This window comes from Saccopteryx leptura, chromosome 12 (genome assembly GCF_036850995.1).
Source record: "Saccopteryx leptura isolate mSacLep1 chromosome 12, mSacLep1_pri_phased_curated, whole genome shotgun sequence".
NCBI classification, from domain to species: domain Eukaryota; kingdom Metazoa; phylum Chordata; class Mammalia; order Chiroptera; family Emballonuridae; genus Saccopteryx; species Saccopteryx leptura.
The window spans coordinates 38,210,225-38,228,602 of NC_089514.1; positions in this window are offsets into that span (position 1 = coordinate 38,210,225).

Sequence of the window (18,378 nt, forward strand, 5' to 3'; positions counted from 1 at the left end):
TTTGTTTGTTTTGTGTATGTGTCTGTGTTATGTTTGTTTTATTCTGTTTTAAATTTCCCCTGAACTAGAAGTGTAATATTAGCAGATCTTTTTTATCAGGGGACAGAAATTGGACATTTTTTCTAAGAAAATGGAAGCTGAAATTTCCAACCCCAATAGGCTGTTTACAAATGTAAAAATAAAATGGAGCAATACAGTTCTCACCTGTGTATTAGGGCCTGCAAGTCTGTGTATAAGGGAAATATGTGGGTCTTGGCCTTAATTTTTCAAGTTCCTCAGATGCATTAATAACATTGATTAACTGGACCATTCTCCACTTCATCTCGTATGTGCAAACACAAGATGTGGAACACAACATAATTTGTCTGACTCCTGTGATCTATGGAGAGCAGTGATGACCAATGGGACTCTCTTTTAAATACAGGGTTGGGATATTGGTTTGCAATCCACCCCCAAAACAGTGCAATCCTTTTTCTTGTCCAAGGGCTGGAAGTCAGAGGTTCAAGGGTAGGTGGCCTCTGGTAAAAGTACAAAACCATAAGCTGCCTGTTAGATCTCTGAGCTCATGCCCCCAAAGGGAAGGAGCGTTGCTAACACCAGGACAAAGCCTAGACCGCTGCTAGTGGGCCTGTGGACAGTGAGGCAGCCTTCTGTTAATGATGATCATCATTCTCAACCTTTATTTCTCATTATCATTAATGCTGGAGACTGTTTGCAGACATACACGGGCTCTAAGAAGTGGCACATTACTTTGTCATTCAATCAAGAAAATTCATCAGAATGCAAGTGAGAGAAAGTGACATTAACATGGGGATAATCTTTACTCTCCTTTTTTTTAATTGATTTTTAATTTATTGTGTTTACATAGATTCCAGTGTTGCCCTGAATGCATCCCCCCTCCTCTGTACTCCCCTCAACATCTCCCTTGCCCCCTCCCCATAGCGCCTTCCCCTCTTCCCTTCAGGTTTATCTCATCCTATCATCCCCTTTCCCTCTGTCCTCTTTTCCTCTGGTCCCTTTGATTCCTCCTCTATCTCAATTCTGTTCCTCAGTTCACATTGTTCATTGGATTCGTCAAATGAGTGAGGTCATATGATATTTTTCTTTTTCTGCCTGGCTTCTTTCACTTAACATAATAGTTTCCAGGTCCATCCATGTTGCCGCAAACGATAAGATTTCCTTCTTTTTCATGGCCCCATAGTATTCCATTTTATATATGTACAAAGCTTTCTAATCCACTCATCCACTGATGGACACATGGGCTGTTTCCAGATCCTCGCTATTGTTAACAATACTGCCATAAACATGGGGGTGCATTTCTCCTTTTGAAACAGTGCTATGGTGTTCTTGGGGTATATTCCTAAAAGTGGGATAGCTGGGTCAAAAGGCAGTTTAATTTTTAATTTTTTGAGGAATCTCCACACTATTTTCCACAGTGGCTGCACCAGTCTACATTTCCACCAGCAGTGCAGGAGGGTTCCCTTTTCTCCACACCCTCGCCAGCACTTATTCTGTGTTGTTTTGTTGATGAGTGCCATTCTGACTGGTGTGAGGTGATATCTCATTGTGGTTTTAATTAGCATTTCTCTAATGATTAGTGATGTTGAGCATTTTTTATATGCCTATTGGCCATCTGTATGTCCTCTTTGGAGAAGTGTCTATTCATTTCTTTTTCCCATTTTCTGATTGGATTGTTTTTCTTCCTGGTGTTGAGTTTTACAAGTTCTTTATAAATTTTGGTTATTAACCCCTTATCAGATGTGTTGTCAAATATGTTCTCCCATTGTGTGATTTGTCTTTTACTTCTGTTCTTATTGTCTTTAGCTGTACAAAAGCTTTATAGTTTGATATAGTCCCATTTGTTTATCCTGTCTTTTATTTCACTTGCCCGTGGAGCTAAATCAGCAAATATATTGCTGCGAGAGATACTGGAGAGCTTACTGCCTATGTTTTCTTCTAAGATACTTATGGTTTTACGGCTTACATTTAAGTCTTTTATCAATTTTGAGTTTATTTTTGTGAATGGTTGGTGGTCTAGTTTCATTTTTTTGCAGGTAGCTGTCCAGTTTTCCCAACATCATTTGTTGAAGAGACTGTCTTTACTCCATTGTATGCTCTTACCTCCTTTGTCAAATATCAGTTGTCCGTAAAGGTGTGGGTTTATTTCTGGGTTCTCTGTTCTATTTCATTGATCTATATGCCTGTTCTTATGCCAGTACCAAGCAGTTTTGAGTACAGTGGCCTTGTAGTATAACTTGATATCAGGAAGTGTGATGCCTCCCACTTTATTCTTCCTTTATTCTGTTGAGGCTATTCATGTTCTTTTTTGGTTCCATATAAAGGTTTGGAATATGTGTTCTATATCTTTGAAGTATGTTGTTGATATTTTAATTGGTATTGCATTGAATTTATAAATTGCTTTGGGTAATATAGACATTTTAATGATGTTTAGTCTTCCTAACCAGTATATGCTTCCACTTGTTTGTATCTTTCTTGTTTCTTTTATCAATGTTTTATAATTTTCCGAGTACAAGTCTTTAATCTCCTTGGTTAAATTTACTCCTAGGTACTTTATTTTTTTGGTTGCAATAGTGAAGGGGATTGTTTCCTTAATTTCTCTTTCTGACAGTTCATTGTTGGTGTAAAAAATGCCTCTGATTTCTGAGTATTAATTTTATATCCTGCCACCTTGCTGAATTCATTTATCAGGTCCAGTAGTTTTTTGGCTGAGACTTTAGGGTTTTCTATACAGTATCACATCATTCCTCTTCTTGTCTGATTGCTGTGGCTAGGACTTCCAGAACTATGTTGAATAAGAGTGGTGAAAGGGGGCACCCCTGCCTTGCTCCTGATCTTTAGCGGATTGCTTTTAATTTTTGCCCATTGAGTATGATGTTGGCTATGGGTTTGTTATAGATGGCCTTTATCATGTTGAGATATGTTCCCTGTATTCCCACTTTGCTGAGAGTTTTGATCATGAATGGGTGTTGGATTTTATCAAATGCTTTTTCTGCATCTATTGAAATTATCGTGTGGTTTTTCTCCTTCCTTTTGTTTATGTGATGAATCACATTGATTGATTTGCAAATATTGTACCAGCCTTGCCTCCCCAGAATAAATCCCACTTGATCATGTTGTATGATTTTTTTCATATATTGCTGGTTCTGGTATCCTAATATTTTGTTGAGAATTTTAGCATCTAAATTCATCAGGAATATTGGCCTATAGTTTTCTTTCTTTGTGTTGTCTTTGCCTGGTTTTGGAATCAGAATAATGCTCGCCTCATAAAAGGAGCTTGGAAGTCTTCCTTCCTCCTGAATTTTTTGAAATAGCTTGAGAAGGATAGGAGTTAGTTCTTCTTTGAATATTTGGTAGAATTCACTTATGAAGCCATCAACCCCAGGCTTTTGTTTGTTGGGAGTTTTTTTTTATAACTGTTTCAATCTGATTTGTTGTAATCAGTCTGTTTAGGTTTTCTGATTCTTCCCAATTGATTTTTGAAAGATTATATGTTTCAAGAAATTTGTCCAGTTCATCTAGGTTGTCTAATTTTTTGGCATACAGTTCTTCATAGTATTTTCTTACAATATTTTGTATTTCTGTTGTGTCAGTTGTTACTTTTCCACTCTTATTTCTAATTTTATTTATTTGAGTACTCTTTCTTGTTTTCTTGGTGAGTCTGGCTAAAGGCCTTGTTTACCTTTTCAAAGAACCAGCTCCTGGTCTCATTGATCCTCTGTATTGTTTCTTTAGCCTCTATGTCATTTATTTCCTCTCTGATCTTCATTATTTCCTTCTACTACATCTGGGCTTTACTTGCTGTTCTTTTTGTAGTTCTTTTAGATGCAGAATTAAGTTGTTTATTTGAACTTTTTCTAACTTCTTAAGGTATGCCTGTAATGCTCTGAAGACTGCTTTTACTGTGTCCAATAAATTTTGAATTGTTGTATGCTCATTATTATTCATTTCTAGGAATTTTTAAATTTCATCTTTGATCTCATCATTAACCCATTCATTATTTAATAACATGCTATTTAGTTTCCAAGTGTTGGAGTATTTTTTAGTTTTTCTTTTGTGGTTCATTTCTAGTTTCATGCCATGGTGATCACAGAAAAATGCTTGATATAATTTCAATCTTTTTAAATTTGTTGAGACTGCTTTTGTACCCTAACATATGGTCTATCCTAGAGAATGTACCATGAGCACTTGAAAAGAATGTATATTCTGCTCCTTTAGGGTGAAAGGTTCTGAAGATATCTATTAAATCAAGTTGATCTAGTGTGTTCTTTAAGTCTGCTGTTTCTTTGTTAATTTTCTTTCTTGAGGATCTATCTAGTGATGTTAGTGGGGTATTGAAATTCCCTACTATTATAATATTGCTGCAAAGTCTGCTTTATATATTTAGGTGTTCCTATGTTAGGTGCATCAATATTTATAATGGTTATATCTTCCTGTTGGATTGCTCCCTTTATTGTTATGTAGTGACCTTCTTTATTTCTTATGATAGCCTTTGTTTTAAAGTCTGTTTTTTCTGATATAAGTATTGCTATTCCAACTTTTTTCATTTCCATTTGCATGAAATATTTTTTTCCATCCTTTTACCTTCAGTCTATGTGCATCCTTTCTTCTGAGGTGTGTCTCTTGTAGACAGCATATGTATGGGTCCTGTTTTCTTATCCACGCAGCTACCATATGTCTTTTGATTGGATCATTTAATCTATTTACATTTAAGGTTATTATTGATATGTAGTTGTTTATTGCCATTTTACTCTTTAAAGCTGTATTTCTCTTTTGCTATATTCTTTTCCCCCTTTGATCTGTTTATAACAGGTCCCTTAACATTTTTTGCAGCATTGTTTGGTTGTAATGAATTCCTTGAGGGTTTTTTTTTTTGTCTGAAAGCTTTTTATTTCTTCTTCAATTTTAAACAATAGCTTTGCTGGATAAAGTAGTCTTGGTTGTAGGTTCTTGTTCTGCATTACTTTGAATATTTCTTGCCATTCCCTTCTGGCCTCAAGTGTTTCTGTTGAGAAGTCAGATGCCATTCTTATGGGGGTTCCTTTGTAGATGATAACCTTTTTTGTCTAGCAGCTTTTAACATTTTCTCTTTATCTCTTAGCTTTGGTAGTTTAATTATGATGTGTCTTGGTGTAGATTTCTTTGAGTTTCTCTTTAACAGAATAATCTGTGTTTATTGAACTTGTGTGACATTTTCCTGCATCAACTTAAGGAAATGTTCAGCTATGATTTGATTGAATAAAGTCTCTATTTCTTATTCTTTCTCTTCTTTCTCAGGAACCCCTATGATGCAAATGTTATTTCTCTTCATGTTGTTACAGAGGTCTCTTAGAGTTTCCTCAGACTTTTTGAGTCTCTTTTCTTTTTGCTCCTTTGCTTCTGTGCCTTTGTTTATCTTGTTCTCTAACTCGCTGATTTGATCCTCAGCTTCATCCATCCTACTTTTAATTCCTTCTATTGTGGTCTTCATCTTTGATATTGTATTTGTCATTTCTGACTGATTCTTTTTTATTATTTCAATGTCCTTTTTTATACTTGCTATCTCTTTATTTAGGTCAGGGGTCCCCCAACTTTTTACACAGGGGGCCAGTTCACTGTCCCTCAGACCACTGGAGGGCCAGACTATAAAAAAAACTATGAATAAATCCCTATGCACACTGCACATATCTTATTTTAAAGTAAAAAAACAAAATGGGAACAAATACAATATTTAAAATAAAGAACAAGTAAATTTTAATCAACAAACTGACCAGTATTTCAATGGGAACTTTGGACCTGGTTTTGGCTAATGAGATGGTCAATGTGCTCCTCTCACTGACCACCAATGAAAGGGGTGCCCCTTTCGGAAGTGTGGCAGGGGCCAGATAAATGGCCTCAGGGGACTGCATGGGGCCCACATGCCGTAGTTTGGGGACCCTTGATTTAGGTGTTTGTTATGTCCATCTATTGTTGTTCTAAGATCTTTAAGCATCCTAACAGTCATTATTTTAAACTATGCATCCAGTAATTTGGTTATATCTGACTCATACAAGTCCTTTTCTGCGGATTTCTGTTGATTCATTTGGGTTGCGTTTCTCTGCCTTCCCATTTTGTCTGTGTATAAGAAGTGTATGGCCACTGGAGTCCAATGGGTGTGGCCTCTGTGTTCCCTAGGTGTTGTCTGTCTGCAGGCCCACTACCCCCTCTGCCATTGCTTCAGTCATTCAGGTATAAGTGTTACCAGTACCAGCCTGCAGCAGCAGTCGCTGTGGTTTCCACCTCTCCTCCACGAAAGGGGCTGTGTTCACATACCTGGTCTACAAGCCTCGGCTAGCCTCGGCCTTTGCCCTGCCCCCACAGGTGGGGCTGCGTGCCACCTTGGGGCTGCAAGCCTCAGCACTGCAGGTGGGGATGCACACTTATGCTCAGCCGTGGGTCTCCACCTGTTCCCCGGTTTTTGTGCTGCCCCCATGGGTGGAGCTGCGCTTGCACGCTGGCCACAAACCCTAGCCCTACAGACCAGGTGGGGCTCCATGCCTGCGCTCAGCCACAGATCTCTGCCTGTTCTCCAGTTTTTGCCTTACCCCCATGGGTGGAGCTGTGCTGGTGCACTGGCTGCATGCCTCGGCTCTGCATGTCTGGCAGGGCTGCATGCCCACGCTCAGCCATGGGTCTCTGCAGTTCCCTGGCTTTTGCCTTTCCCCTGTGGGTGGAATTGCAGGTAAGACTGCTCTCACTCACCCAACCCACAACCAGGTTGGACCACTTTCGTGTACTCCTTCTGCCCTTGCCGGGGAGACTGAGCTCACACCAGGCCTAGTCTTGGCTGGCCCAGCTTCTGCTCCCACCGAGAGGACCACACTGTGTTCCACTGCTGCATGCCCTCCGGCAAGCCCTCAGCAGTGTGGGTGGGGGCACTGCTGCTCAGACCTCAGCACTCAATACTGTATTCCTGAAGGCTCCCTCCTTCTAAGCGACTCTGCTCTGAGTGCCACGGGAGAGATTGTTTGGCTGGTGTCCTGCTTCCCTTTGCTGGTATTGCTGGTTCTAGGGGAAATATTTACTTTAGATTTGGGGAGTGACTCAGCCCAGGGGTTAGGGTGGCTGTCCCTCAAAGTGTTTCTCCCTATGCCTCCTAGATTACACTCTGTTACTGCTATTTGGGTCCTCTCAACTCTCCTAGTCTACCAAAGTCCCAGGTTAGTGATTGTGAAAGAGGTTTTCTGCGCTGTCCCTTTAAGAAGAATACTGAGTCTGAGAAATCTGCCTCTTTCTCACAAACAGTATCCTGACTTGTTTTGCAGCTAAACATTGTCCATATGCTTTTCCTAAGCTCTGGGGCTGCAGGCTGGGGCTTTGTTCCTGGGGCCCAGGACCCTCCCCTCTCTGCTAAACTCACTTCCCACCACATGAGTCTCTCTGGGCTGCCATTCCCTCCCAGGAGCTGGGCAGCCCTCTCTGTGTTTCTACTTTTCCTACCAGTCTCAGTGTGGCTTCTTCAGTGTTCTTTTGTTAAAGGGTCTTCTTAGTTTAGTACAAAGTTTGTTTTTCCAGATGATAGCCTTTAAAATTAAGTTGTAATCCACTTTGGTTCTGGGAGGTGGAAGTTGGTACATCTGCCTATTCCATCACCATCTTGCCCGGACCTTTACTCCCTTTTGATGTGCAAAACTATGGCTCTTTGTTCACAAATGATTGAGGTCCACCAGCATGGCCAGGGCAGTGCCTCAAGACCACACTGGACAAGGTTAACTATTTAAGTTCCTTTCATATCTGAATTCTTCAACTTTAAAAGATACAATGATCCCAACCACAACCAGGCGGCGATTCCTCATAAGATTTTGATCAACTATAGTGACTTTGAATAGAAACATCCAGAAGTCTGGCTCAGAACCAGGCTGTCTCTTCCACATGTAAGAGACAACATTTCCTAACATGAGGCCTGGAGGAAATTTTCCTCAGTTCCCCCACACTCTCAACACACTCCGAAAGACTTACCTTTGCCTAAAGTTGCATTTGTTGTGAGATGGTTATAGACAATGGATGAAAACCCAGTTCTACACCATGTAATCCAGGGAAAGGTCCACAGAGAACAGGAGCCAAGGAAGCCAACAAGGCCAAATAATGAACATTTGAATATCAAATTTTCCCATCCTAATTATTCTCCCCCATTTGGGGGGAAGGGTTTCTAGGTCACTGGTTAAAGGTGTTTCAGAGATAACCTCTTGTCCCTATTTAAATTCACCCAGAGACAGTCCTAAGAGGAAGCTCTGAAAGTGCTCAGTGCTGCCCTCACCCAGGGAGATGGGAGGAGTGGAACTTTTTGTAACGGACTCTCCCACCCCAGATACACTTTTTCATGATGGTGAACACTTGCACCTCTCCTGTTGAGCAGTGATCTCATGCACACTCAAGTGTTCAAGCGCACAGAAAATGTCACTAAATGCTGCTGCCTGCTGATCTCTTGATTTGCACAGATAGGAGTACTGTGGTAATGGCCTATGGAGCTAATCTTCCCACGAAGGATGGTTATGCTCACCTCACTCTCACTCTAGAAAGGAGCTCTGTATCCGGCCTCATGTTTGTGAAACATGAAGGCACATGTCATAAAAGTGTTCTGCATATAAATGAAATAAAGCAAAGCAATTATTATGCTTCTTAAGAATGCAATAATATGATTATGAAAGGTAAAGTGTTAATAATGAATCAAATACGTTTTAACTTGTTTAAAATGCTTTGTCTCTTTCTTAAAAGGCAATATGTGCAACTAAAACAAGGAAAAAGGCCACACTTAAGGAGTGTGGAAAAGACCAAAACTTAAACACCATAGAAAGAAAACCCCAAAACCAAAAAGTCAAGCTGACAGTGATATATGTGCAGACTGGACTGTCAATATTGTTCAAATTAGCGAGTTAGTTGCCAAATCTCTAGTGTACTTCAGGCTGTGTAGATGGTGTTTGTGTTGAAACTAGATGTTTCATCAATGACTCTTTTGCTGTTATCTTCAGGTTCATCTCCTCCCCTAACTAGGGCTATTAAAGTATATTCTCAAGTGGCAGCAATTTCTCCAATGAAAGAAAATAGCTGAACTGTTTTATGGCCCCCAAATCAAAGATGATAGGAGTAAGTATTTAGCAAACTCTGTCAATACAAGAGCCATGGGTCGGGTGGGTCATTGGGGGAGCACCTTCTGAGTGCTCAGTAATGGTCATGGAGATCATGCATAACCAACTTCATTCATGACCTGAGAGCTCTCAATCTGTAAGGCCAATTTATACTACTCCTCTTTCCTTATCTCCATTCTTCAATCCAGGATGTCTGAATGCCGGGCCGACCCTCTATCCACTGAGCCACCAGCCAGGGCAATATTTACAAACTATTGCCCATCTGCATGCATCCCCTCTTCCTTCTCTTGTCCAAAGCAAACCCCTCCATCCCAGCTCTGACTCCAACCCCTTCATATTCGCAGGTGCCTTATACCACTCTCAAGTATAGCCTCCCTTCTCTCCAGGATATTCAACAAATCCCTTTTTATTGGAAGGTTCACACTGACATTAAACATCAAAAATGTCATCTCACTAGAGTAGGCATGTCAGATTAAATACACGATAAACACAAATAATGTTTTAGTATAACTATGCCCCAAACATTGCATAGAATAAATACATATACAGAAAGGTATTTGTTGTTTAATTGAAATTAAAGTTTAATTGGACATCTCCTGTATCTTTATTTGCTAAATCTGGCAACCATATACCAGGGGTCGTTCTAGACCACCCACTGTACAAAACAGTGCTCCTCCCTTCAGATACTTTCTATTACCTTCCTTTATTTTATTTTAAAATAATTTAATTTTTTCCATTCATTTGAGAGAAAGAGGGAGGGAGAAACATCAACTTGTTTGTTTCACTTAGTTGTTCCATTTAGTTGTGTACTCATTGGTTGCTTCTGGTCTATGCCCTGACCAGATGTTGGGTCGAACCTGTGACCTCTGACACACAGGGTCCACACTTTATCCACTGAGCCACCCAGCCAGAGCTATTTTAAAATAATTTTATTAAATTTGTTGGGGTGACATCAGTTGATAAAATTATATAGGTTTCAAGATACAATTCTATGATACATCATCTGTATACTGCACTGTGTGCCTACCACACAAAGTCAAATCTCCTTTTATTACCATATATTTGACCCCTTTACCCTTTACTACCCTACAACCTCTTTTCCTCTAGTAACCACCATACTGTTGTCTGTGTCTATGAGTTTCTGTTTGTTTTTCTTGTTTGCTCATTTGTTGTTTACAGTTTTACATAACACATATGAGTGAAATCATATGGTTCTTGACTTTTTCTGCCTGATTTATTTTACTTTGTATAATATTTTCATGGTCCATTCATGTTGTTGTAAATGTCAGTATTTTATTATTTCTTATGGCTGAGTAATATTCCATTGTATATATACCACATCTATTTTATCTAGTCATCCATTCATTGAAGGATACTTTGGTTGTTTCCATGTCTTGACCATTGTGAGTAATGCTGCAAGGAACATAGGGGTACAGATATATTAATGAATAAATGTTTTCAAATTTTTCAGGTAGATACCCAGAAGAGGGGTTGCTGAGTTATATGGTAACTCTATTCTTAGTGTTTTGAGGACCCTTCCTACTGTTTTTTATGGTGGCTTTACCAGTTGCATTCCCACCAGCAGTAAATGAGGGTTTCTTTTTCACCACAACCTCTTCAACACTTGTTATTACTCATCTCACCTTCCTTTATTTGTCTTCATACATTATTACTACAGGGCACATTATATGTTTATGTTTGTTTATTATTTGCATCTATCCACCTCCTCACTAAGATGTAGATTCTATAGGAATGGGACTTTCAAGTTCTTTGCTGCATCCTTGTTGCCCAAGATAGGGCTTAGCACAAGGCAAATGCCCAATAAGTATTTGTTAAATAAACACATGCTTGAGTCTCTCTCCTTTTAAAATAATTGCCATGAAATCCCACAATCTCCCTAGATCTACTCTTCAACCTCTCTCCCCCACTTCAGAACCAGATTTTGTAAGAGGTTTTCACACTCATTATTCCTGTGACTTCATCTCCCAGCCCCTCCTCTCCCACTCTAGTCAGCCTCCATTCTTACCATCCCACCAAAACAACTGGGGCTAAGGTTTGTTGTTATAACACATGGATATTCTTTTATCCTCATCTAACCTTGCAACAAGATTTGATGCTATTAACCATTCTCAGCTTCATGAAATAAGCCCCTGTTTCTCCATACTGCACTCTCCTGGTTTTCTTTCTACTTCCATAATCACTTTTTCTTAGTATCTGTTGCCAGTTTATCCTTCTCTACCTGGCCATTAAAACTTGGAGTTACACTGTCTCCCCTTCTCTCATTTAAACAAACAAACAAACAGACAGACACACAAACAAAAACAAGCAAACAAAAACTCTTGGAGTTGGTCCCAGGCCCTCTTCTTTGTTCACCTTATGTCCTCTACTCCAGGTAACTTCATCTACGTTTATGGCTTCAGTGATTACTTATTATTTGCTGCTGAAGCCCAAATTTGCATGTCCAGGCCAAAATGCCCTTCTTAGTTTCAGACCCATTTATCCAGTTGTCTATATGGCATTTCCACTGGATGTCTCAAAGCTACCTCAACCTCAATTGTCAAAGACTGAATTTAAGACAGCTTCTGCTTAGTCTAACCTGATCCTCTTAAATGGTGAATGACACCTCCATGCCTCTAATAGCACAAACCAGAAAACTAACAGTCATCCATGACTCCTGTAAAACCCATCTCCCAAACAGCTTTTGAATCAATTCATTTCTCTTTATCTCCATAGTCATCTAGTACAAAGGAGTATTTTTATGTCTAGTTACACCACTGCAATAGCTTCTTTTTAAAAAAAGATTTTATTTATTGATTTTAGGGGGGTGGCAGAAAGCATCAACTCATAGTAGTTGCTTCACATATATGCCTTGACTAGGCAAGCCCAGGGTTTCAAACTGGCGACCTGAGCATTCTAGGCATATACTTGATGCATTGCGCCACCATAGGCTAGGCTGCAATAGCTTTTTTTTTTTTTTTGTGACAGAGACAGACAGAGAGAGGACAGATAGGGAAAGACAGATTGAGGGGAGAGAGATGAGAAGTATCAATTCTTTGTTGCAGCACCTTAGTTTTTCATTGATCACTTTCTCATATGTGCCTTGACTGGGGGCCTTCAGCAGACCGAGTGACCCCTTGCACAAGCCAGCGACCTTGGGTTCAAGCTGATGAGCTTTGCTCAAACCAGATGAGCCCACACTCAAGCTGGCAACCTCAGTGTTTCAAACCTGAGTCTTCCGTGTCCCAGTCCGACTCTCTATCCACTGCACCACTGCCTGGTCAGGCTGCAATAGCTTCTTAATCAGGAATGCAGAACTTCTAGTCTGTTTTCCATATTCACAGCTCATGTGATTCTTCCACCTGTAGAGAGTTCCCCGCTGGTTCCTTAGGAGGCCCAACCTCTTCTGCCAGTCTTACCTCATGCCACTCTCTTCTTTTGTTTCTCCACTGCAGCAATATTGGCTGGCAATCAGTTTCTCAAATACATTGCTACATTCAAAAGGCTAAATGAGAAACTAATTACAACATAACTAAAAGAGTATAGTGAGAAATAATGTTCCATGTGAAAATCAGCCCTCTGCCAAAACCATGATATAAAATTTAGGGCTGAGAGGTCCTTCACACATCATTTGGTCTAATTCTCTTCCTCCAAATAAGGAAATGAAGAAATAAGTGTTCAGAAAGAAGGAGGAAATGACCAAAGCTGCACAATTATTTAATGGCAGAGCTAGGAGTGCCTGAATCCAAAGTCATTGTTGTTGTCCCAACTAAAGAGGGAATAACTAATGAGAAATAGAGTGACCTGAGGATTACCATAATACTAAGAATGAGAAGGAGTGGATCGGAATGAGGCAGAGGCAGATGAAAGGAATGAACACCAATCCACCAATAAACCAGCAAACCTTCCCACAAGAGACTAGGGAGCTTTCAGACATAAGAATCCGAAACTTTGTCAATGAACTTTCAGCTAGGTTGAAAAGGCCTAATAGAGACAGACTCCATCACAATAGTCAATGGATGTGTATGGAACCAGGGTTGGAGCCTGGCGTACCAACTGCTCAGCATATAAGGAAACAAGTGGGTCCTGACCAAACTCTTCATTAAGAGCCCACCTTCTATGAGTCTGCCACATGAGCCACCTGTTACCACCTGGGATTTTCACAAGGAACCCTTTCCTTCTTTGATGAGTCCTTGAAGAAACTAAAAGCAATCAACTTAGTGTTCACTGCATGCTACAAACTGAGGACAACAGATTCAAAGCACCACGATTTCCTGATAATTAGGCAAAGGTATCAGCTGAGAGATCCTAGTCCGTTTCCTTTCAAAGGAAATCCCAAACTACTGAGAACAATTTATAAATTGAAACAAAATTTGTCATTCAATAGCCGAGGAAAGCATTCTAGAGGACACTACTGTTGAGATCAAGGGAGGCTGAATAAATACCCTGTGTGTGTTTATCACTATGGGCACCAAAGTGTAAATGAGTGTGAAAGTTGCTTTTGGTGTCAAAAGACCTGACAAGATTCTTTTCCAAATGGGATTGGAATTACAGGTAAATTTGTTGAGCTAAGAGATACTCTTTATCAGCTGTAAGTATTTTTAATTGGTTTCCAGGGAACACCTGTGTTAGGGTTATAAGCATCAAAGGTGATAAACAACTTAATTATCCTCCCAGAACCATTAGGAAAAATTATCGCTGTTAGTGAGCTACCTTTAATGCCTTCTTTTGAAGTGCCATCCTGCTACCATTGTGGGGTTATTTGTAGTTTATTTCCCAGAGCTTTGATGCTCCCTACAAACAGAAAAGGCAGTCCGAAGTAGATTAATGAAATTATTAATATTTATGCTGGTCAGAGGTATCTTAAGTGACCATTGGGCATACCTTCTCCTTGGAGAAGCAACAAGTTAAAGAGAATCTGAAAACCTTGCAAGAATTTTGAAGGATGGGGCAGGAAGCAGATGAAAGGACAGAAAAGCCTGAGGTAGCATCCATTTCCTCATCACAGTGGTTTCTGAGAAAAGGGAGTTGCCAACCCAGGAGACGGTCACCAGCAGAGAAGGGGAGAGTTTTGTATTTTGTTCATTTCCCATCTCTGTCTTTAAATTTTTTTCACGAAGACCAACTGAGACAGGAAGGCAGAGTGCGGCAGCCTATGCAGCTGTTAGCAGGCCAGTTTCTGCTCAAAGTACCTTTTTTACTCAGATTCCATCCTTGGAGCATGAAGATTGTTCCACTTTCTACACTCTATTCCAGTACAATGTCCCTAGGAAGTGTTTTCTTAAATAAAAAATCACCACTACAACAGAGAACAATAACATCTTAATGGGAACAAAGACAGTCAGGAAATGGGATTTGAGTAGAGGCAAAAGATGGACTTGCCCAAGTTCAGGTTTGCCCAGGACTAACACCGACTTACTTAGTTTTTCAGTCTTCTCTTACTTCACATGGAAACATTTTCTGGCCCTCGTTATTAGCCTTTGAAATGGGGTTATGTAGGTAGCCTTCCTTGTCTTTTTACCTGGTAGGAACTAATGAGAAACTATGGCGTGTCTCAAGAAGTGATGTGATAAAGTTTTAAGGAAATATACTACAATAATTTTTAAGCACTTCATGTTTTAAAAAAAATATTACCTGGGTTGAAAATCAGAGTTGTAAAAGGATTGCAGGGAAGCTAATTCTGTCTCATTTTATGGAAACTAAGGCCAGTCTGGAAGCAGCTAAGAGCCCAGGACTTCGGGGGAGCTGCCCCATATCCTTCCCACTTAAATCTGCTGAGGAAAATCTTGCACTGTGATTGGGCCTAAGATCATGTTAAATTACTGCCTCCGTATATCTTTGGTACTATATAGAATTAAAGAGAAACACAGGGGCCACCATCCTTTCTGTCCTGCCCCAAACTGGCAATCTACCAAGTAGGTGAAACAATTTTCCAAAGCCATTTTGAAGCATGGAATCTTGTATCACAATAAAAATGTCAATTGGACATGAAATATCAGTTTAAAAAAAATTCAAATACCTGGCTTAATTGCTTTGGATTTAAATGGAGAATGAAATAATTGAGTAGTCTCTTGGCCTGACTTGATTCAAAAGAGGTTGGATTTTTGTTAGCACTAATGGGTCTATTAACCTGGGGCTCTGGACTGTGAACCAATAGCAGTGGTTGTCTCTCTTCACACTTATCGATGCCATCATCAATTTCCCCTTCTCCCTTTCCCTTGTCCAACTGATCAGCTTTCAATTTTTTCTGAGTGCTGATGGGAATTGCTTATTGAAAAACAAAAGCTCCAGCTGTATCATTTACATAATATAAGTGTGAGAGCAAGATCCAATCTAATGATTTCATATACAATATTTGACATGTGGCATGCTTTGGCTCCAGAAAGGTATTTTAAAAATCCTGGTTATCTCAAACCAAATTGCCTCTGTCTACAGAGAGAGGGTCAAGGAGGAATTCCCATGCACTCTGCAGACTACACACCTCTGCTCTGTTTCCTACCTATTTCCACCACAGCCCCATTTCTGGGATCTTTTCAGAGAGGTAGATGAGAGAGATCTTTCCTCCGGAGTTCCAGTTTCACACTATAGGCAGGCAGACATCTTCTTGCTCTGGGTTCTATTATTGTTGACAGGGAAGGGCAAAGATCATGCATTTTACAGTATTTAATTGACAACCAGCCTGTCGCCAGTCATATTTGACTCTCTGCGATTTCTATCAGCTGGTGTTTTTGGTGATCATAGACATGGTCACGGATTATGGAAGTGTAGCACCTACAACCCTCTTGATTTTTTATTTTGAGTAGATACAATGATGTAGAAAACAGGATGGTGTCTGGAGAATAAAATCCATGTTTAATAATTCTGCATCTTCAAAACTTCTCCCAATTCTTCCTCAAGCTCTTTTCCAGCCTAACTACAACAGAGCTGTAACACAAGTCCCCCAATAGCTGCGGCTCTCTGTTAACAGTGACTCTGTAGATCCCCTTATGGGTTCCTTGTACCTTTAGAGTATTTCCCTAATTTATGGAATTATTTTATAAGACAATTCTATCTATTACCAAACTACTAGAATTAATAGAAAGAGGAATGATCCCAGTGCCCTTCTCCTTCCCAGCCAGGCTCAGGCTAGGGCTTCAGATTGAATCTCGATACTTGTGGAAGGCAAAGTTTCACTGAGGTGATTTTTGTCTATGGAGGTTTTTCATCTTATTTCTTGGCTACCTCCTTGTCACTTGTCTCTGAATGGCCCATAATAACCTCATGGAAGCATCTGATCAGTGTCAGATCCCTCTAAACCAGCGGTTCTCAACCTGTGGGTCGTGACCCCGGCGGGGTCGCCTAAAGCCATTGGAAAATACAGTGATACCTCGGTTCTCGAACGCCTTGACTTTCGACCAAATCGGTATTCGACCAGGAAATTCGAGAAAATTTTGTCTTGGAATCCGAACAAATATTTGGAACTCGAACGTCCGAGATTAGCCGAGTTGAGCCGAATGGCGTTCATTCGGCCGAGCGCGCCTTGCCTGCGTCATCAGTGTGAGTCACGCTTTGTCACGCTTTGTGGAGAGAGAGAATCACGTTTTTGTGGAGAGAGTCACGCTTTGTGGTGAGAGTCACGCTTTGTGGTGAGAGTCACGCTTTGTGGTGAGACTCACGCTTTGTGGAGAGACTCACGCTTTGTGCACGCTTTGTACACTGAATTTAACCCTTAGACATGGGTCCAAAGAAAGCCAGAAGTGGTAATGCAGACAAAGGTAAGCGGAAAGCTGTGAGAACAACGATTGAGCTGAAAAAAGAAATCATTGCCAAATATGAACAGGGCACACGTGTTTCAGATCTGTCTGCTGAGTATGGCATGCCAAGATCTACTATCTCAACTTTCCTTAAGAATAAAGCTGTTATAAAGGCTGCCAATGTTGCCAAAGGTGTTACATTGTTAACAAAGCAAAGGCCTCAGATAATGGAGGAAATGGAGAAGCTGCTTCTTATTTTCATTAAAGAAAAAGAGTTAGCAGGTGACAGCATCAATGAAGTCGTTATTTGTGAGAAAGCACCAGTAAATAGGCATATTTTTGGGGCTTGGAACAAATTAATCCAGTTTCCATTATTTCCTATGGGTTTCATTGTTTCGGTTCTCGAACAATTTGGTTCTCGACCGTTCTCCCGGAACGAATTATGTTCGAGAACCGAGGTATCACTGTACATAATGCATATCAGGTATTTACATTCTGAATCATAACTGTAGCAAAATTACAGTTATGAAGTAGCCACCAAAATTATTTTTTGGTTTGGGGTCACCACAACATGAGGAACTGTATTGCGGGGTCACGGCATTAGAAAGGTTGAGAACCACTGCTCTAAATAGTTCTCAATAATGTCGCCCCACACCCTTTACTAAAACTCTTGCCAGATCTTAGCAAAACTTTAGTATCCTGTGTTCCTCTTTTTCAAGATCTTGTAAATAACCAGTAAGAGATTTAATACACCAGCACAGGATTATGTTACTTAGGCAATATAGTGTAGCCCTTAAGAGTCTATGACTTAACATCAAACCACCGTAACAAAAAATTGTAGTGGAAATAATGACCCCCAAAAGAAAAGCTATTGTTACTCTATTGTTGTTCATCAACAGCAGCAGAAACTATTAATGATGTGATGATAAACCCCACCACCATATATTGTAATTTTTCTACAGGTTTTCTATGACCTTACACATTAAAGTAAGGAATGTGAACATTTCCATGTCTTCTAGCTGCCCAGCTGGGGCACGGTCTTGCTGAGATGTTTTCAGTCCTTTTAATCCTTCTCCTGTCTTGCACTGAATACATGTAGCCCTGATCAGTCACAGATGCAGGCACAGCCAGGACAGCATATAGGAGAAAAAGAACTGGCCAGGCAGGTTGGGGTAGAGTGTCACCCTTTCAATTCCCCTCACTCCCTCTTCTCTTAGAAGCTATATGGGGAGTGCAGCCTTGAACTTCTCAAGTTCCAAAGCTGAGATTCGTTGAGTATCTTTAAGCTTATTGTAGGATGAATAGATAAGAAGACAAGGATTTTCCTCCCTCTGATATAAGGCTAGCAATCTTGATATTCTACATGACAGTGTTTAAGATAAATGAAGAATCCTTTTTAATGTGTGTGAAAGACTGAACAGTACATACCCTCCTCCTAATCCTCAAGAATGACACAGGAATTGGCATCTCCTGAACTACTTATAAGTGAAACTAGCAGAGTAGTGATAAGTTCCAGAAAGAGTCGT